At 32.8% G+C, this 21,785-nt stretch overlaps 1 long non-coding RNA gene across 1 annotated transcript in view; it reads left to right on the forward strand.

Annotated features, from left to right (window-relative positions):
* The window catches only part of LOC145243934 (uncharacterized), a 102,355-nt gene extending 80,864 nt beyond the window's left edge, over positions 1-21,491 (forward strand). The window contains exons 3-4 of the long non-coding RNA XR_013862973.1: positions 6,153-6,301; positions 20,881-21,491. This is a non-coding gene — a long non-coding RNA (uncharacterized LOC145243934). The remainder of the gene's footprint in view (positions 1-6,152; positions 6,302-20,880) is intronic.
* The last annotated feature ends 294 nt before the right edge of the window (positions 21,492-21,785 follow it).

The following is a 21,785-nucleotide window of genomic DNA, read 5'->3' on the forward strand; positions in this document are numbered from 1 at the left end:
CTTAACCACTTGACCACCGTCACATGTCCACAAACATAATAAAGACAACAGACACAAGCATCGTATACTCATGACTTCTTGAACATGGGTATGTGCGTGTTGTTGGGGACATGTCGCTAGTGTCTCTACATCTGAGTTAAATCTCTCATCTTTGTAAATCAGGATTTCAGCTATCCTATCCGGTATGTGAGGAACCTTGGAATTGAAGCAAAGGTTTCTGTGCTCGCTCAAACAAGCGGTGGTGTCACACTGTCTCCACGCAATAACGTCTGAAGCCTCTAAACTGGAACTGTGATCAGTGCCATCATGGTATCATTAAAGGCATCTCTTCCATTCTGCTGGAACCTGCCATAGCAGTTGTCATCACTTGTGATGGTCATGGATGATGGACGAATGGTCGTCTCTCGCTGAGGATGAATTTGGTTGATGGAGGGTTTGGTCTCAATAGACAGCAGTGTGGTGGCTGCTCTATTAAATACAACACTCTGAGCCTGAGGTCAAATAGTCTATGAGCGATCGTTCATCTCATACTCCACAGAGGGGTTCGAAACAAGATGGCAAAGGCAACATCCCGCTGGTCGTGCATGCCAGATTGGTGGGCTCCTTCTAACGGGCTAGAAATTACTCACACCTGAGAGTATCCTGTATCTCTACAAATCCACTATTCGCCCATGCATGAATATTGTTGCATCTGAGTTGGTGCATCTACTACTAGCCCCCCCTTCTTAAACAGGGTTCAAAAATGAGTTTCCAATCTAATAGGCCAAGCTCCAACCTCTGTTCCATCGTCACAATATTGTATCCCTGTGCCTGTTTTACAAGTACTTTAATGGAATGTGCTCTGATGAACTCGTAACACTTGTGCCTCCCTAACGTACATATTTTGACTAACTTGACAAGCAGCAAAATCCCACCCCTTTTACTGTTAAAATCCCTAGATGCTGAAGAGCCTTCTACTCTAATAGTTTCTTCCCTTGGACTTCTAGACTTTGGAATTCTTTCCCTGCTTCCTGCTTCCTGTTTCTCTGACTGTTCTAACATTCAGAAATATAAATGTAATGCAAACATATATCGCACATGGATCCCTATAGACATAAGCCCAATCAGTAGCCCCTTATGTCCAACTGGCAATACACCTTGTTTGTAGCGAAAAAAAAAAAAAAAAAAGATAGAGGCATAGAAGCAGATCTAGTCAGTTTTTTGCACTGAAATAGCATTTTTATTACTGAACTATCAGATTAAACAGGTGCATTTGAAGAATGGGTCCATTTTTCTTTTATTTCATTGGCTTCCTATAAACGAGACACTAATTTTTGTTGTCGCCCACTGATTTTTGTTTCTTCTTCCTCCATTTTCTTCTATTTTTCAGCTGACAATAGGCTTGGTACTTACCTTTGACCTGTGAAGAAAAATGAAAAAAAGAAAAAAAAAAAAAAAAGGAAGAAGCAAAAATCAACAGGAACCCTGAAGCAGCTGTTCTATTTCTACTTTGGATCTTGTTTTTTTCTCATTGCTTACAGAAAGACAATCAATGCATTTCTCATGCACTAAATGACCCCAGCAATCCTCTTCCCACCTTTTCCCGCTCAATAACCAACCATAAAACACTTGAAAACCTGCATTTCAAATATTACACTTGCTTAAGAACTGTAATTAAAGCGTATTTACAGCTAATAACAAGGTAAACTAGACAACAATTTCCTGTTGCGGACCATGCTCATCACCAGAACAATTAGAATATTGTTGGATATTCTTTTCCTGTCGGTCATCTCAGTGATTATATCCACTTCATCTAGACCATCCACATGGTGACCACTGACATTAACACAGTCAACTTCTATATCCAGTTTCTATGGTAAACTCCCATAAAGCAAGGAGACAAACAGCAAGAACTATTCAGATTCCACCAGCCGACTGAATGAAAGGGACTCCAATCTGGCCTTTGGCCGAGATGGCAAGGCGAAAGAACCCGGTGTCCTACATACTCGCTTCATCTCTCTCTCTCTCTCTCTCTCTCTCTCTCTCTCTCTCTCTCTCTCACTCACACACACACACACACACACACACACACACACACACACACACACACACACACACACACACACACACACATACACACACACACACACACAGAGTGTTTATTATACAAACATTGGTTTAAATTCTTTCTCGGTCTGATGAAGTGTTGTCCCTGAATTGGGACTCGACTGAAACATGTATGCATATATGTAACCAATAATGTTTGTATAATAAACAGGCTATATACCAGCTCTATCCTGCATTGAGCACTCTTTAATAATCATGCGAGGTTCACTAGATTTACATCTAGGAAACCAATCGATACAACCGGTGTATATATATATATATATATATATATATATATATATATATATATATATATATTTGTGTGATGCGTCCTCGTCAGAAATTATTTTCAATTTGAAAATAATTTCTGACGAGGACGCATCACAGACCGTCTGAAACGCGCGTAAACGATTTCAATGACTTAAAAACATTATTACAATGATCCAAACATAATTCTCAATGAAAAACCAAGACACGGAATAATAAAATAATGTTAAAAAATACACATTGTTGGTGACTACTCCCTTATTTAAATATACATCTTTCTTTCGTTGGAATTTATTAACCCATTTTATATATATATATATATATATATATATATATATATATATATATATATATTATATGCATTACAAGAAGAAAAGAAACACATACACAATGCCACGTTGCCAAATACACACATATTCACACAATGAACAATTTGAACTATGAACATTTTCATTACTGAAAAATAACCTTTATATTCTTTTATTTGTATAAAACGTTTTGTTATCATATTACGTTTTTTTTTTTTTTTTTTTTTTTAATTTCTTTTTTACAAAACTCTGTTTATGCTTTAGATAGCACTTGTTACCACTATTATTTCACTGTTTCATTTTATTTTATTACTAGCAGGCCGCCGGGCAATGCCCGGTCGTTAAATACGCATAAATATCATATTTTAATTCATACAGAAACTGAGACATGTGCATGCGAGTATCATGTTTTTTCTAAACAGTTCACTTCTTGTAAGTAAAAAAAAAAAATACTTGAGCTGAGATTGAAACCAAAACCTAGAGACAGTGAGTCAAGTACAATAACTATTAGGCCTGTTTGACACTATCTTTAAAAAGTGTTTTCAAATCTACTTATTCTTAATCTGTCATGGAAACGATTCATGCATACCCATTGGTGAAACAATTTACAAACAGATAAAAATCTGATGAGTTTTCAAATTTGACCTCTTTGCAGCTCTTTTTCCGGATGAAAACCGATTAAAAAGTTTTCCAAATGCCTGAATCCCAAAATGTACCAAATTTCAACTCTATAGTTAAAAAATTTGTTGAGTATATAGGTTAAGAAGTGTCCTTACACACACACACATGCACAATCTTACTTTTATAGATATACTAGATTATGCATGCACATTTTGTATATATCCTCCATTTTCCTCCTGTGCTAAAGAAATCACTTTTTACCCCAATTCATATTAAATGTCAATGTGGTTCTTGGCTCTATACGAAGACGCTCCAAAATGGCTTCTACCAAAGCCAACACACATCTTTAGAAGAAAATGATGAGTACAGTTGACATGAATACGGACAACTGCATATACAATTTCTACAATATCATTAATATATGTTCTACATTTAAATATATGTTATCGGGAACACAACTTAAAACAAACTACACAACATCATTAATGCTTAAACTTTCTTGATCATTAGTTCATTAACGCTTGTTTTTTTTGTTTTGTTTTTTTTCAATTTTCTTGCCAGTTTGGTTAAGCTGAGGATGGGGAATCCTACTGGATGCCAAACATTCACCCATTATCTCATATATTCCAACTGAAAGATCTTTTTAAAGATTTTGACTCTCTCTTTAAGTGCAATTGTTTTAATCTCTCTTGCACTTGGTTCACTTAGTATATTTGCCAGATAGCTTTTTAAATTCTTTTTCATGAGTCCAGTTGCTCCTACAATTACTGGAATGATAGAGATCTTCCTAAGATTCCAGTTTCTTTTCATGTCATACATAAGACTTTGGTATTTCGTCATCTTTTCCCTCTCGGTTCTGTTTAATCGAGCATCATTGGAAACACAAACTTCTACTCAGGTTGCTTCTTTCTTCTTCTTGCCCCGTATCACTATGTCAGGTTTAATAGACCCTTTTTTTAGGTGTGTAGTTGTAGGGATTGGATAGTCATAGTGGATGATATATGACTTATTTCCGACTGTTTTTTTCTGGTATATGTTGTCATGATTTGCTGTTGCATTCGAAATTGAAGTTTTTACAGATTGTCCAGTGAAGATATATAAAAACTGCATTGTGTCACATTGTATAGTAGCCCCCCCCCCAGTAGAACCTTACAGCTAGATGTCAGGTGGCTCACGCTCTCTCTTTCTGTGTGGCAGAACCTGCACTTGCTGTCATTACTTAGACCACTATCTTTTTAAAGTCATTAGTCATCAAGCCTCGATCTTTGGCAGCCATTATAATCCTCTCCTGATCACAGTGGAGCGATCCTTTTTTTTAGCCAGTCTATAGAGCTTTCTTTATTTATATAGTTCTGTGTGAATTTATCCAGAAAATATTTGGCATGCTATTAGTTGATCCATTCTTTCAATTTTTTGCAATGGAAGTTATTGGTGTAATGTTACTGACTCTTTTCAGCTATTTCAGTAGCAGACTTGTTGTCTGATTCTGTCTCATTTGTAAGACAGTCTTGTCCAAAATATTTGGCTAGTTTCACGATGGAGAGTGTTCTGCTGGCTCTTGTCTCATTATGTTAGTGCATCATTTTGAGGTTTAGATTTTGGAAGCTCATTAGATATTGCCCAGTTCTCATAATGGTCAATCTCCAAGAGACCCATATCTCCTGCTCCTCTGGGCAGATACAACCTAGGCAGACATGGTAGGTATGTTATTCTGTACAGTATCAACATTTTCTTGGTATTAGTGTCTAGTCTGTTTATGTCTATTTGTGGTCACTCCACAATGCCAAAGTTGTATGTTATCACAAACATGGATAGTTGGTTAATGGCTGTGATTTTGTTTTTGTTTGTAAGTTTTGCTTTACAGATTTCCTTTACACGGAATATATATTCACTGCCAATTTTTTTCTCTCATCTTAGTATGCTAAATTGAATCATTCTCTTCTGTGCCAAGGTATTTGTATTTTTCCTGCTCTTCTAGGTCTTTGATGTTAGTATTTTCATCAAGTTGTATGTTTTTCATTTGGACCTTCTTCCTAGCTCTGATGGAGCACATTTGTCCAAGCCATCAAGTGTTGTTAATAGTCTTAACAACCATAATCTTGCTTTTCCCTCTCCATAAGTGTAAGCTGGTTTGGGATGAATGGATGAACACAAAATAATTTTGAATACGTAGTAGGTATATCTATATTCAGATCAGGTAAATGAAGCTGAGTTGTGTAGTGTCATGGAAAGAACACATTTTCCTCATAAAAGTGTTAAAATATTACAATTTCTTATGATATTACAATTTCTTATGATATTACAATTTCTTATGATATTAAAAATGTATAATTATTACTATATGGCATAATCACGTTTGACACACCGATTCCCGTCGGATCATCAAAGTTAAGCAACAATGAGTCTGACCAGTACCAGATGGGTGACCGTTTGGGACTTCCAGGTGTTGTATGTGCTGTCGTCCTGGACTTCTCCTTGCCACTGGACTCAAGCAATGCCGATTCCAGTGCCACACAGTTAAACACGCAGCTGCCTCTACAGACTGAACAGAGGCATCAATATAATTATCAAAATAATTACATTCAAATTAGAATATCAAACAGTTCTTTTTTAAGAATTTCTAGAGTTCTAAATATAGAATATAAAAATGTTTTTGTTTTTTAAGAATTTCTAGAGTTCTAAATATAGAATATAAAAATGTTTTTGTTTTTTAAGAATTTCTAGAGTTCTAAATATAGAATATAAAAATGTTTTTGTTTTTTAAGAATTTCTAGAGTTCTAAATATAGAATATAAAAATGTTTTTGTTTTTTAAAAATTTCTAGAGTTCTAAATATAGAATATAAAAATGTTTTTCTTTTTTTTTTTCAAGAGCTTCTGGAATGATTTAAGTTGTGGTGTTTCATTTGGAGTGTTTCTGGAACTTTCCATTCACCAAAAACTATAAAAGAACGCTGGCCGAAAGGAATCTTATAAAACGAATCAATAACAAGCACCCTCTAAGAAAACTGAACACATTTGGTAATAATAAAGATTTTTTGACCTCCTTTCTGACCAAAGAATATTGTTATTAATTCTCAATAACTCGGACTTTCTTCTAAACGTAAACTAGACTGAATTAAGAACTTGCTTATCTCCCTTGGATTATTTGTAAATAGTTTTGTTTCTTTGTACAACTAGCTGGCAGCCCAGCATTGCCCGGTCATACAACATGCTTAAACATGATATTTTAATTTATGCAGATTTCACGTGTATGTGTAGAATTAATTCTGTATTGATTATTATATATTATGAGAAATAATTTGCTTGGTGGGCAAATTCACAAAACAAATAAAAAATAAATAAAATAATAATGATAATGTCGTTCATCAAATTCCATCTGTATTTGTTTACAATATTACGTCAGCTGATAATTGGGCTTGATGATGAATGCCCTGGAAAAATCACTTCTGATTAATGTTTAGTTTGAAAATATGTAAATGAAGAAATGATTTGCAGCAATTTTAAATAATACCTCTTCTTTTATAGTAAATTGAACTCATTAATAAGAAAAAATTAAAATAAAATGTTGAGGTACACCCGGGCTTGAACACAGGATCATTCGATCTGTAGTCGAATGTTCTAACACTAAGCTATATCTCCAGATTATAATAAATCTGTTTTTTTTTTAGAAGAAATGATTTGCTAAAATTGTATTATCTCCCTTGACCGGTAAATATTCTCCTGTCAAAATTCTTCTTATTTATCTATAAAAGAGAAAAACTGTTTTTAAGATTGGATTTTTTCAATTTTCGATACTTATCAGATGAATTTCTGTACAAAACATGTTTGAAAACATTGACAAACATAAATTAGCTTTGTGTGAAATTTGCAAAAGATAGGGTCAGCCGTTTCGGAACCTATGAGGAAAGAAGCTCAAACACATGAAATGACTTTTATATTATAGTAGAGATAAATACTTTTTTTTTTATTTTTCTTTAAACTCTAAGTTTTAGTTTTTTTTAAATATATGTTGCATGTTTAATACCCCTAGACTCAAACACGTAACAGTACCATGTTTCCTCCATGCAAACCCAATATGATGACTTTCAAAAAATTGTCGTTGAATACATTTTTCTGATTTCTTTTGTCATGGCCCCACATGTCTATCACAATCTTCCAAAAAACGAAATTATCAGAAATTATAATTATCGGGTGATCCACCAATAACCTACTACTATTTAGAACCTCTACCACAGCCATATTGATATCGAGCATGTTGACACATTGGTTCTGGATCTTATTAAATCACCAAAGTTAAGTAATGTTTAGTCTGGCCATTATCAGATGGGTGACCAATTTGGGAATACTGGGTGCTGTATGTAGGAGGACGCCAACACCTCTCTGCAAAAACCCCAAAAATGGAAAGTCGTCATATCTCATAACTGAGATACACATGCAAATGTGAACCACTTATGAATTCGATATTCCCTAGACATTTCCTCCTCCAGGGGAAGCTGATTCAACCCGTCTAGGATTAATGCTGCTGGCTGGCTGTGATTGGATAAAAAACAATCAATCACATACCACCATTTGTGGCATTTTAAGACTTTCAACCACTTTACTTTTACTGCAAAACTGGCATCTTTTTTTTTGCAACAAACTTTTCTTCTTATCCTGCCTTTCTTTATAAGTTATATAAAACTAGTGGGGGGTGGTAATCGGCTTTGCTCGGGCATAAAATATGCTTAAATGTGACATTTAAATTTGTCCAGATTCCGTATATATTATTATAGAGTCATGATTTCAAAAGTTAAAAAAAATATTTGGGTGCCATCAGCTAGAATCGAAACCGAAACTGTAGCATTCAAAGCTGGTGTACCAATGTGACATGCATATTAACTGCTTAAAAATTAAAAAACTAAGATGAATGTACAAAATGTATAACAATTTTTTTAAATTTTGACACATTTTTAACCCATTAAAAACATTTTTAATGAGTTAAAAACGTTTTTAACCCATTAAAAATGTTTGTAACTGGCTTATTTTAACCCATAAAAGAATAGTCTGTAAACAAATCCAATCATTTCAGGCCCCTAGCGCCGCTCTGTAACTTTTAGTTTCAAAGGAGATAGAGTTTGAAAATATGAAGGCAGACAAACAGACATATAGCCTTTTATATATTAGATTTCGACATAACTGCATCATTGTTTATTTTCCTTTCTTGCCATGTTGCTTGTTATTTAAGATTTTTTTCCTACACAGCAGACCCAAAATTTCTCCTTTTATGTAAATAGGTAAAAATCCCAACTAATTATAGTTTGATTCACCATAAAAACATGTGCTGCAAGTCAAATAAGTATGTTTTAGTTTATTGTTTTTGATAGAGTTCAAAATAGACTTCGTAGCCTCGTAGGAGATGTCCTTTTCTCCTCCTTACAACCTCTATCTCACAGAAGAGATGTTGCGAGTTTGTCTCTGATGTATCGTTATTTTCATGGAAAGTGTTCAACTGAGCTTCAATCTATGGTCCCCCCTCGCCAAACTTTCACAAGAAACACTCGTCTAGCTGTAAACACTATCAATAATTTCCCCCACTCTTTATCTGTGCCTAAACCTAAACATAGATTCCATGAACAAAGCTTCTTTCTTAGAACTGCACGCCTGTGGAATTGTCTTCCGTTTTCCTGCTTTCCGGCTGACTACAATATGGTTGTGTTCAAGTCTAAGGTAAATAAGTTCTTGATGAGCCGTTCCATATAAGTTATTAAATTTACCAAATTTTCATTACTAATGATTACTATATTGACCAACTTCTACTGTACACTCTTTAACCCTTATCCTTGAGTGGCCTCTGGGCCTTGATAATGTGGTGATGCCTTTGTAAAAAAAAAAACAAAAACAAAAAAAAACACAAAATACAATGATTATAATTTTGGTACGTTTGCATTTACTGTTGTTGAAACTTTACCATAAGTTGTTGACCATGCTTTGGGTCGCCAAGCGTCATCATTTTGAGAGATAACTTATAGTGCTGCTCTTGACTATAGATAGTGTATTTTGATGATAGTATGTCTTTGGAAAATGTCACGAACAGTGCTAACAATTAATATATGTGCAGTTAAATTGACAAATTTAAATGATCGATAAAAACAGGATTGTTATGAATGGGTCACCAATTAGCAAGAGTTAACTCAACAATGGGAATTTGGGAATAAAATAGAGAAAACATAAATTAACAAGCAAAATATATTTATATCAACAATTGTATAGAAATATAAAATATATTTTGAAAGATCAAAGTTTGTTGAGAAGTTTTAAAGTTCTTTGAATAAGAAGTAGACAAAAGCGCCAGAAAGTTTGTTTCAAAGTTCTTTGTGTGTGTGTGTGTGTGTGTGTGTGTGTGTGTGTGTGTGTGTGTGTGAGAGAGAGAGAGAGAGAGAGAGAGAGAGAGTTTACCTCCTGGCTTGATGTATTCATTGGAGATAGAGGAACTGGCTTAAAGGAATTTCAGTTTTCTAGGATCGATGTTGTGGACGTTGAGAGCTGAGGCAGGCATGTTGCATCATAGGTGTCTCTAGAAAACTCTAAATTTCTGTTCAGTAGCCTATTGTTTTATTGGCATGGAATTTCATACAGGATTGTTGATTATGGAGTTTAAAACGATTTTTATTGGTTAGAAAATGTTTTCAGTTCACACATTCCAGTGAAAACTGGCTTGCTTCAAAAATGATGAAAAGAGTGAATCTCAGCCAATGCGGAGAAAGACAAAACGGGTAGCAATTAAAGCCATTTGCCTTTTAGCATTTGTCCAAATCGCATTTATTTATCAGTAAGTTTCTTTTTTAATATTTTAGTCATTTTTTCTATGAATTTAATTTATGTTACATTGTAAAATTTTGTAAAGTTATCTAACATGTTTTGTATGAATTTTTACATACAATTATTTTTCAGAAAAAAAACAAAAAACAAACAAAATTGAAGCCCTTACTAGAAGGAAAATAGAAAAATAAATTATGGTCCACACACTTTAGCAAACGCAAAACAAGATTGCTGCCGAAGGCATAAAGGGAGACAATTCTATCAATTTTAACTCAATTTCTGGTTGCTACAAAATTTAGCCAACAAATTATAAAAAAAAATATTGACAATAATAAAGATTTGAATTAACTTGATAATAATGACATCGGAAACATGCGCGTTATTAACTCAATCCTATGGTTTCAGTTCCGGTTGGGAATGCCAGAATCAATGTAGAAATACCAAAACTATACGAAAACTACTATTGTGAAAAGATATATAATTAATGCTTATTCATTTATTTATTGCGAACCATTATCCTCATCTTTTAGTCGTTGCTTCACAAAGTTTCAGCCAACTATTCCTCTGGCCTTCATCAGGTGGTAACCGCGACGTGATAGGAAGTCAGAATTTCCTATCTGCATCTTCAGCAATTACTGCCTTCTATAGTTGTTGTCATCTTACCATGTTTTTTTGGCCAACTAAGCCTCTGAGTAGTGCACATGGCACAGTGGATAGAGATGTTGAATTCCTACGGTTCCAGGTGAGCATTGTCTGAAGATAATGGTTTCAATCCTACCCAAAGCCGGCCAGGGGATTAGTTGACCAAAACGTGATGAAACAACAACAACTATGGAAGGCAGTAATTACTGAAGATACAGTTGAAGATTTGGCATTCCTATTCCATCACGGTTAACAACCTGATGAAGGCCAGAGGAATAGTTGTCCGAAACGTCATGAAGCAACGATTTAAAGATGAGAATAGTGGTCCGTAATAAATAAATGAATAAATAATACAAATTACTCATCTCAATAATGAATTCCAATTAAATAAATAATATAATTAATGCTGAAGACCAATTTTAACAATTCGTCAAATTAGTAAAAATAGTTTATCGACAAACAAACTGGTAAGGAAATTAATGAAACTTCCAGAATACTGCATGGAACACTGCTAAATCTCGGCTGCTAAAAATTCAACTGCTTTCGTCCTTCTTAAAGTAGTTGTTCTCCTCATATGTAAATGAATGACACGAATAAAAAAATCTAACTACGGACACAAGTTATTTTTTCACTGAAAATCGAGTGGCCAATGTGCGAAACAGTCACAACACTTCAAAGATGGCAACCGTTCATTTTCTTCTCCAGTGTTGCAGAAGGCGACATTTAATCTGCCTTTATATTAAAAACACCAGCTCCACCAAAAAGTTTATATTTTTCACAACGTTGTTTGCGCCTTTGACAGCCATATTGTGTTTAACCCACTTAAAAGGTCATCTTGCTGAAATTAACAATCCAATAATAGTTTTAAGTTCCTATTTATTTGCCTCCCCACGAGGGCAGAGTTAGACACAAGGTCGGTTTTTAATGTAGGGGAAATCCAGCTCCCCAAAAAGGGGCACTCTGGATAGGAACAAAACTAAAAATTGCCTCAGACTAGAAGGATTACTCATCCATTAATACAGGTCAGAAAAGGTGAAATAATATTTTTAAGCTATTTACAAAGTTAATGTTAAACTAAAAATAAATCAAGTAATGAATTCACGTTAAGTTTGTAGTTATATATAAAAGACACTTTGTCTGCGTGTGTGTCTGCATTTGTATGTGTGTGTGTCTGTGCATGTGTGTGTCTGTGCATGTGTGAGTTTGCTTCTAAAATTAACACTAGATTCTCTACAGTGCAATGTAGACTACAATGTATTGTGGACTGTCACTGCAAGGAGGCATGTGAAGCTTCCTCCTGGCGCACTATGGTGGATCCCCAACTAGAGCAAACAATCAAATGATTTGATTGAAAAATGATCGATTTCACCCGTTTCGATGACAATGAAAGTATTGTGGAACATTCGTTGGTCCTCATTCAATCCCGGGCAACGTCAGGTCTCCCTGCTAGTAAAGAAGTAAACGTTACTATTGGTGACATAACTTGATTTTTCAAAATCAGCTACAAAATCTAGTGGGGCATGAACTTCTCCTCGTCCTTACATCCCCTTTCTCAAAGAAGAGATTTTACTAGTCTTTCTCTACTCTATGACTATTTTCATGGAAAAAGCTCGACTGAGCTCCAATCTCAAGTTATCCCTTGCAAAATATTTACAGCAAAAATTCAATTTTCTACCTACCACAACTAAACACAACTTTTCTTTCTTTCTCCATATGTTCAGTGTCAGGCAAAATTTTCAAAAAAACAAAAAAGAAGTTTTTCACGAGGGCCTCTCATCCGTGGAACACGTTGCCTCAAAACTGGTTCCATGATGACTACATGATAGTCGTCTTCAAATCTAACATCAACAAATTCCTGTCATATACCATAGCCAAAAATAACCAAACTTAGTTTGCTGCATTCATAAATCCTCTCATGATGTTATTCACCTTTCAACTCAATATAATTCCATTAATCATTATACTGGAGTGGTTTGATAAGTGGTCACCATTTGTAACATTTTCAATAACAAATGAAAGAAGTTAGTTATACATACATGCGTTCTTTACACATTCCAAAAGTAATGCCTCCTATTTTTATTCCGCCCGATTGGATCAGAGGAGGGATTGCAAATTCAAACGAGTGAACTTATGCATTCATAATCTGAAAGTTTCATCGCTCTGTTCCAGACTTGTCTTCAAGTCCAATGCAAACAAGTTCTTGACGAGTCGTTCCACTGAAGTGAACAAATTTACCGAATCTCCACGACTAACGATTACTAGGATTCTGATACTGTATACTCTTTAACCCCTATCCTCAAGTGGCCTATAAGCCTTGATAAGTGGTGACTCTTATGCAAAAAAAAAAAAGAAAAAATATTGACGATGTGTGTGTGACTGAGAAATCAACCCCTGTCATGGATGTGCATCAGAAATAGAAATGTGTTATTGAATCCCTGGCAAAAGGTCGCATTGAGAATGGTGTTGACTATGTAGAAAAATAAATTACAGAGCACAAAAAGTCGCATATCTTATTGGTATCATTACAGTCCTCGTGGCTCTTCAATTTTTTGAGTTAAAAAAATAGGAGGCTTTACTTTTGAACTACTCTCGTATGTATGGCGTGTTTATACTTGCTTGTCTGATGACACCACTTCTTTTCACCATTGCAGTTTCGCCTGGTGGTTGCTATAGAAATAAGCTTTTTTTATCTTGGGGAAAGAGGACACAAAGGAACGTTCGTTGAGTTTTCTTCAATGTTTTATTTGGGGAGAATTAACTCAGGATAGAATAATGTCCCTTTAGCCTATTACTTACTTCGTAACTTTCTAACAACGAAATGAGTGACGAGCATGAACAGTTATTGAAGTAACATTCAGCTTAGATTACATGGTTCCAACATTATTGGTCGTGTCTCGTTCACATGGTTTCCATGGAGAGACAGATTTAAAAACTGTTGTTTCTCTCAGCTTGATAGCGTGATGTCATTCATTATCATTCGACTTTGTTTTGTTTACTGCTTAACCTGTTGCTCCCCACCCCCTCCCAGACGGTTCAACTTTACATCACGCATTTTTCATTCAACTCGGGAGCGATCCTGTTTTACAGATCTGAGTTATCATGCACTCGGCGTGACCCTTGTCAAAATTCATACCAGCTAACTCAATCGTTACTGACGTAGGGTCCTTATTATGTAATACCATAAAAACACAAAACAAATACAGTTATGAAATTAATCAAAATCGATTTACTTTGATATTTATGGCCCATTTGCCTTAAAATATTTTATAGAATATAAAATTACTGTAAATTTCAGTTCTTAACAAAGTAATCTATCTACATGTTAAGTACCTTACTTCCTGTCATTAAACAAGATGGCTGTCTATGGACTAATTTGCTCAGAACTATTATTTACAATAATTTAACATATTTATATTTTCTATTTAATACTAACGGAGGGAGGGGAGGGGCGCCCAGCTTTGCCCGAGCGGAAAATATGCTTAAATATGCTTAAATATGATGTTTTCATTTGTTCAGACATTACAGTACATTATTAGAGTTATGATTTAAAAAGTAAAAAAAACAAAAAAAACAAAAAAACGTATTTAGGTGAGATCAGCTAGAATCGAAACCAAAACTATAGCATTCAAAGCTGGTGACGTTACCACTGTACTAACGTGGCACACATATAGAGTTATCAAAAATTAAAAATAAACTAAGATGAATGTGCAGAATGTTTAACGATTTTTTCAAATTTTTTTATTTTTGACCAGCTAAAGAGCCATAAAACAACGGCCCGTAAAAAAAAAAACCCCAATTGCGGCGTTTAGTTTTGGAGGAGATAGAGTTTGAAAATATGGAGAAAGATATAAAGACAGACATATAGCCGTTTATATATTCAAATGGGCCACAAATAGGCAAATAAATCAACCAATTATTTTTTACTAATTTCCCAACCGTATTTCCTTTAAAGTAATTTATATCACCTATAAAAACGTCTATAAACATTTTATTCTACAAATTTTAGTTAATAATTCCTTTAGTTAAACATTTTTGGAATTAAATTAGAAACTCAAAATTAGTTGTTGTCTGCTTCTCGTCTACATATACAAATAAAACTTTACTAATATTCATATTATTTGGATTCTTTGGACTACTGTTATCATCTTGAATGTTATTTTCATAATTTCATAATCCCTCGGTTGATGTAACCTCCGACCTTCTTCATGTATACCTTGTCAAACTTGAGAATCTTTCTGTAGAACTTCATGGATCGTTAGTAAATCGATTTACAAAATAAAGATAGTTAAATAATAGAAATAAGTTAATGAAGAAATATCCAAAATTTATCGCATTACTTAGATTAATCAGACTTATGTTCTCATCTTGTATACGGCATAATCATGGGTGGGACTTCCAAGTGCTGTATGTGCTCTCTGCTTATCCCGGCATTGTTTCCAGTCGTCCTGGACTTCTCCTTGCAATTGGACTCAAGCAGTGCTGATTCAGGAGAGGTGTGGTTGGGGATTGCAGAAGCCTTGCCACACAATTACATGTGCAGCTGCTCTTACAGGGGGTATCCTTTGTCTTTTGAGACTGAACGGAGACGTTCATTCTCATCTTGAATGTTATTTCAGTTGATGTAACATATGACATTCTTCAGGTGTATTTTGTTGAACGTGGGGATCTTTCTGTTTCCCCTGGAATCTGCACCGAATTTCAAAAGGAAATCTTTATTTAATCCATGAGAGTACCTATTTACTATGCCTCCCCACGGGACAGAGTTAGACACCAGGGTCGTTTTTTAACGTGGAGAAAAGGTACAAAAATAAAAATTGTCTCAGTCGTGAAGGATTTCTCCTCCACCGAAAGAGAAGAAGAAATAGAAGTGCAGTATCTGAAGAACAGATACTACACTTTGATCTTGTCCCGAAGGAGTTAAGAGTAGCATCAGCCATGAGAAGTCCTAAATAATTTGAAATTATATTTTGAGATTTGTCCACACTGAGAATTGAACTTCAACCTCTAGAAGAGTGTAACTTACAACTGAAAAGTTTACCAAGTACTTTATCAATTATGTAGTGGATATACTACTACTACTACTACTACTACTACTACTATTGAGTCGAGTATGGATTAATTACGCTTTTTTGATTTAGCGATTTGCATTGTCAGCATTACGATCATACTAACAGGCTAAGATAAGACAGGCACAATTATTATAAATCAACAAAAACAATTTATTTGGATGCAAATCATTGCCATAAGATCGTTTGTAATATTTAAACTTAAATGACTTTTTAATGTAACCTTCTTTGATCTGTTCTGTCTTTGACTAAAGAAGGAGAAGCCTTTATAGACGGAAGTAATTGTTATTTTTGTCCCAAAACAGTGTTTATTTTCGAGAAAAATGGATATTGCTCACCTTAAAATCTATCGCAAGGAGGGATGTGTGTGACAAGCAACACTTTGTAAAAAAAAAAAAAAATTAAAAAAAACAAACAAAAACAATCAGTTAAATTATTTTTTATTTATTGAAAATTAGAAATTATTCAATTTTAACGAAATTTACAATACCAGTTTTCAAATTTAACATCACAACAATTTTGAAAAGAATGGAAGTTAGAGCGAAATTAAGTTCAGACCAAATTAATGCATTTGAGTTCTTGTATAGAATTCATCCCATATCAAAATCAAAATCAAGAAAAACTTGCTTGATGTATGTACCTGTGACTAAAGAAAAATATCATATTCAAGAAATTACGTAAATTGATCAAGTAGTGTCATTTTTATAAAGAAAATCATTTTAAAATGATTAATGGGATTTCGTAGGCATTACAACATAAATCTCACAAGTTTAAATAATGGAGTTACCTCTCTTTGCTTTTTTTTTTTTTTTTAGATTGTTTTCAAAATGGTGGACTTTTCTGTTACCCATAAAATATAAAAATAAAAATAGTTGATTAATTTACGTGATTTTTGGAATATTATATTTTCGTCTAATTATGGGTAAGGACATCATACAAATTTTTTATTTTTGTTTTTTAATTTAGACAAGGCACGGACAAAATAGAAGCAGGGACTAAGTATTTTTTGATGGAGTCTCTCTTTAAAAATCTACCAAAAATCAAGTAATTATCCAATCAATAGGAAATTTTCACCGATTATTAAGTAAAGAATGAACTTTATAATGATGTACGTTTTTTTTTTCATAATCGATGTATATATATATATATAATATATATATATTTGCCTACAACCCCCCACCCCTTTTTTATTTGTGAGTACAAATATGCTTTAAATAATTAGCCGAAACTGAACAAAATATAATGTATTGTGGATAGTGTGAAGATTGTAGATAAAAAAAAAAAGCAACAACTGTGCACGTATCAAATTTTAAGGCTGAAAATCCAACTTTTAAATGTGTTTTATTTTTCATCTTTTGTGTTTTGAAGTATGAAATTCATTGAATGTGTTAATAATAATTATTATCTTTCAGATTAAAAGAAATTTTTTTTTTTTTTTTATATATTTTCATTATTTTTGCGAAAAATACTACTTTTACATCTTTGAAAAAAAAAAAAAATAATAATAATTTTTTTTAGTGAGCCCAATATTGTTGATATATCATTAGATAATAAATTTTTTGAAGAATCGATACAAAAAAAAAACAAACCCTGCGCATTTTGCTAAAAATACGATAATTTTTTTTGGCAATTTCTTGTTTATTCACCTATGGTGGCCAGATCATGATATTAAATGCAGGAGTTTTTTCAACACATACGATGCCTAGCATTTCCAAAATGCTCACCCATCTGGTACTAGCCAGTCTCATCATTGGTTAACTTCGGAGATTATGTAGACGGCAAATATATATATATATATATATATATATATATATATATATATATATATATATATATATATATATATCGCTTATGAAAAAATAATTAAACCCTTCACTTAATCGTGAAATCAAACGTTAAAAATACATGGCTAAATTATAGTTTATTTAGTCGCCTCTAGGGTACTTGTACAGTTTAATCAAGACATTAAAAAAATGAAAATATCGAAAAAAGTTTAAATTGTACGTATCTGCTATGGAATGAAGTTCTCTGAAAAAAAAAATTCACTTAATTTCATCAAATAGTTTTTGTTTTGCAGCGAAAAAACAATTTGCTATGATGCCGAGCAAAAGGATTTTTAGGAAGAAAAGCTAGTTATTAAAGATGGGGAGGGAATGTCGGTGCTTTACATGGAGTTATCTCCCCGTGGCGTTTATAAACTCCAAACAAAAAAAAAAAAACAAAAAAAAAAAACAAGATGTCTGCCTTCAATGCGCTCTCATAAAAACGTGTTTTTCCGCTGTAAAAAAACAAAAAAAAAAAAAACGGAGAACTTCACTCCATAACGGATACGTACAATTTAAACTTTTTCCGATATTTTCATTTTTTAATGTCTTGGTCAAACTGTACAAGTACCCAAATTTTAATGAGAGCGATCGGGTAGTGTCCATCTTGATTTTTCGCTCACGAGGAAGGAGTGCCAGGGGAGATAACTCCAAACTTAAAGTTTGATTATTTTGAAACATGGGCAGAAAAAATACAGATAAATATATATATATTTTTTTCACTTATTTTAAAGAGTTTATATAGGCAGCGCCAAAAATGGCCGAAAAATCAAGTTGTTGTCGTTTTTTAAAACGAAATTGCATTTATTAAAATCCATTATTTCTGAGTAACTTTTTTTTTCCAGAAAGATAAAACCCTGAATTTTATCATATAGAAAACAGAATAATGTAAAACTTTTTCTACTATTTTTAATTAAATTTTAAATGTTAAATTTTCCCCAAAAGTTAAGAATTGGCGTTTTTTGTTTTGCACAAAAAACGTATATAAATAGTTAAAAAAAAAAAAAGAAGGTTTTTGAAAGAATTAATTTTTTATTTCTTGTCTAACTAAGATTTAGGATGATTTTCTATGAGAATATGCAAAAATATTATAATATAAGTACCTGGATTTCAAATAATTCCACTTATTCATATAGGCAACCAGTTATTTCGAGTCGATTTGATTACTGTGTTTACAAACGTTACATTTGTTCTTGATAAAAAGCAAACTACGGAAGACCAAAAAGCCAAAAAAAAACAACAACTTATTTTTCAGTGACGAAAATTTCAATGTATTATTAACGCTGAGCATTTGTATGAGTTTGGTTTTTAATGTGCATGTGTGTGGGGGTCAGGTTCTCCAAAATAGGGAGGGGGGCAATTTAAAGCAGAATAAAAAAAATATTTCAGCGCGTTTGGTCCACCGTAGTCGAAAGGCGGAAAACGTTTCCAAACTGGATCGAAAAAATGATGATATTTTTTAACACAAAGGGCACAATATTTATCGAATTTTTTTTTGTATCGATTCTTCAAAGCATGCTCTATTTAATAATGGTCATGCATTATTCGGCTCGCTAAAAAGAAATTGTTAATTTATTTATCAAAGATTTTAAAATACCTTTTTTCGTATAAATATCAAAAAAAATTTTTTTGTTTTGCTTAACTTAAATTAATTATTTTACTTAACATATTCACCGAATTTCACACTTCAAAACTCAAAAGCGGGATAATTAAACACAATCGAAGTTCTGATATTCAGACATCAAAATAAGGTATGCAAACAAGTTTTTTTTTTTTTTAAATCTATAATCCCGTCCCTTACAACAACACAATATGTTTTGTTCAGTTTCAGATGATTATTTTAAGCATATTTGGAACCCCCTCAAAACAAGGGGGGGGTTTGTAAGCAAAAAAAAAATATATATATATATAAATATTGTTTATGAAAAATAAGTACACTGTTATAAAGTTCATTCTTCTCTTAATAATCGCTGAAAATTTCGTATTGATTGGATAATTACCTGACTTTTAGTAGATTTTTAAAAAGACGGTCCGTCAAAAAGTACTTGCCCCCCCCCCAGTTTTGGCGGTGCCTAAGTTTATATATTATTTTTTCATTTTGTGCTTTGTTAATTAAATTTTTCATTCAATTTAATTTTTCATTCGTATCTATAAATAGGCAAATAGCAACGATACGACCGATCTCATTAAAATATGATTTTCTTCTGGAAAAAAAGTACCTTATCAAATTAAGTTATTTTTCCCCCTGAGAACTCCAATGGGGTACCTACAATATAACCTTTTCTTTTCTTTCTTTTTTTAATAAATATTTTCATTTTTTAATTAAACTGTATGAGTACCATAATGTTATATAAAAAAAACAACTCTGTATAATTTATGGCAACATTAAAAAAATGCATGGTGATGAAAGCGAAAATTAAAGAAGCCTCTAAAGCAGAAATATATATTTGAAATATAGAGGCAAAGAAGTAGGACTTCTTAAGGGAGGTAATTAGTATTAAAATAAAATCTTGATTACTCCCCTTGAAAACTTCTAACGCATAAAGATAAAAAAAAAAAACCCCCAACTCTTTTATAGACAGATGTTTGCGAGTATATACGACGACACGTATACTTACCCCGGCATGCATTTTTATTATTTATTCATTTTTATTTGAAAAATCATCTAATTATTATCGATTAAAACTGACGCTTTAAGATTATAATATATTTTTGGCGTCCAAAATTGTATCTTCAAAATATGGTTATTTTCTTAGTGAAACCTAGTTATCCCCCTTGCATTATCTTTTGATACAAGCGTAGTTTTTTTTTTATTATGTATAAAATGATTTGAGCAAGGAGGTACAGTTTTCGGACCTCATTTTTATTTTAAGGAAGATAACTTCTCTTTCCTAAAAAATAGAAAAAAAATACGAAAACTTATACCAACCTGACAAGATATGTATCCCTTACATTTGGTTGAAATTATGTAGCGGATGAGGACAAAGAGAGTAGTTAGTACTGTCGGTAATCATCGATGTATTCATGAACAATACGGGCGTGCAAATGAATGGCTGATACCCAAAATGTCAAAATGTGAGCGCTTTTTCGGAATCCCGTCTTACTCAAGGGGAGATAACTAGAACTTTTAAAGAAGTTTGTTTTCTGTTAGTAACAGATAATGTAGAACGCATAAATGAAACTTTTTTTTTTGTTGTTTTGATATGGAGAAACTTAATTTTTTGTTTCCAGAAATTAAATATATACTGACAAATTCATTTTTTTTCAGGATGCTGAAAAAGAAGATTTTGGTGGACGTACACAAGTGAGGCCTCCGATGTTGTACGTAGCGCGTTCCAGGGAGCGTTCATTAATCTGAAAAGAAAGGAAATAATTTTGGCGTGTGTGGCCATATTTTTTTATTTTGGCTTGAACTTTGCGCTTTTCAGATTATTTTATTATTACGTTTTTTTTTTTTTTTTTTTTTTTTTCTTTGGCTGGATATTTTTTGGGCCGGAGATTATAGTTATAGGCAATTGTTAACAGGAAAATTGGTGCAATAAAGAAAAACAAACAAAAAACTTTATCGTGTACTTTACTTTACCTGTCACGGAATGGAGATGGTTGTCAAACCGAGTTTTCATTTCAATGTCGTCAGTCAATCTCATATCGAAACAGTGAAATTTTATTTGGTGCTAGTGCACTTATTGATCTGCGCTATTTTTAAATAGTATTTTTAAGTTTAATTAAAGTTTTACGAGATCTGTTTTTATTAAATTTTTAGGTGAAAGTATAGAATAGGTACACAACATCCTCCATGTTAAGAATGGCTTTCTAAATAATAACGTTATTATTTCAGCATGGATCAATAAGTGCATGAGTACCTTTTACTTTCTTGAATAAAATAATCGCAAAGTTCAAGACAAATTTAAATTTTTATTTTTTATTTTTGAATAAAAAATAATTATATAAAAAAAAATAATCGTGTTCTCGTCGAGTAGTTTTTGTTTTGTATTATTTATTTATTTGTCTATACTTTTACCAAGATTAGTTTTTTCTTGAATACGATTTAGGAAGCTATTTGTAAAAAGAGAAAGATGTGGCTATTTTTTTTTATAAACAAAAAAATATTTTTTCAATTACTTTATTCAATTTAACAAAAATAAAATAAATATAATAGATAATTTTTGTAAC

This window comes from Euprymna scolopes, chromosome 22 (assembly GCF_053919585.1).
Source record: "Euprymna scolopes isolate OS-2025 chromosome 22, ASM5391958v1, whole genome shotgun sequence".
In the NCBI taxonomy this organism is placed as follows: domain Eukaryota; kingdom Metazoa; phylum Mollusca; class Cephalopoda; order Sepiida; family Sepiolidae; genus Euprymna; species Euprymna scolopes.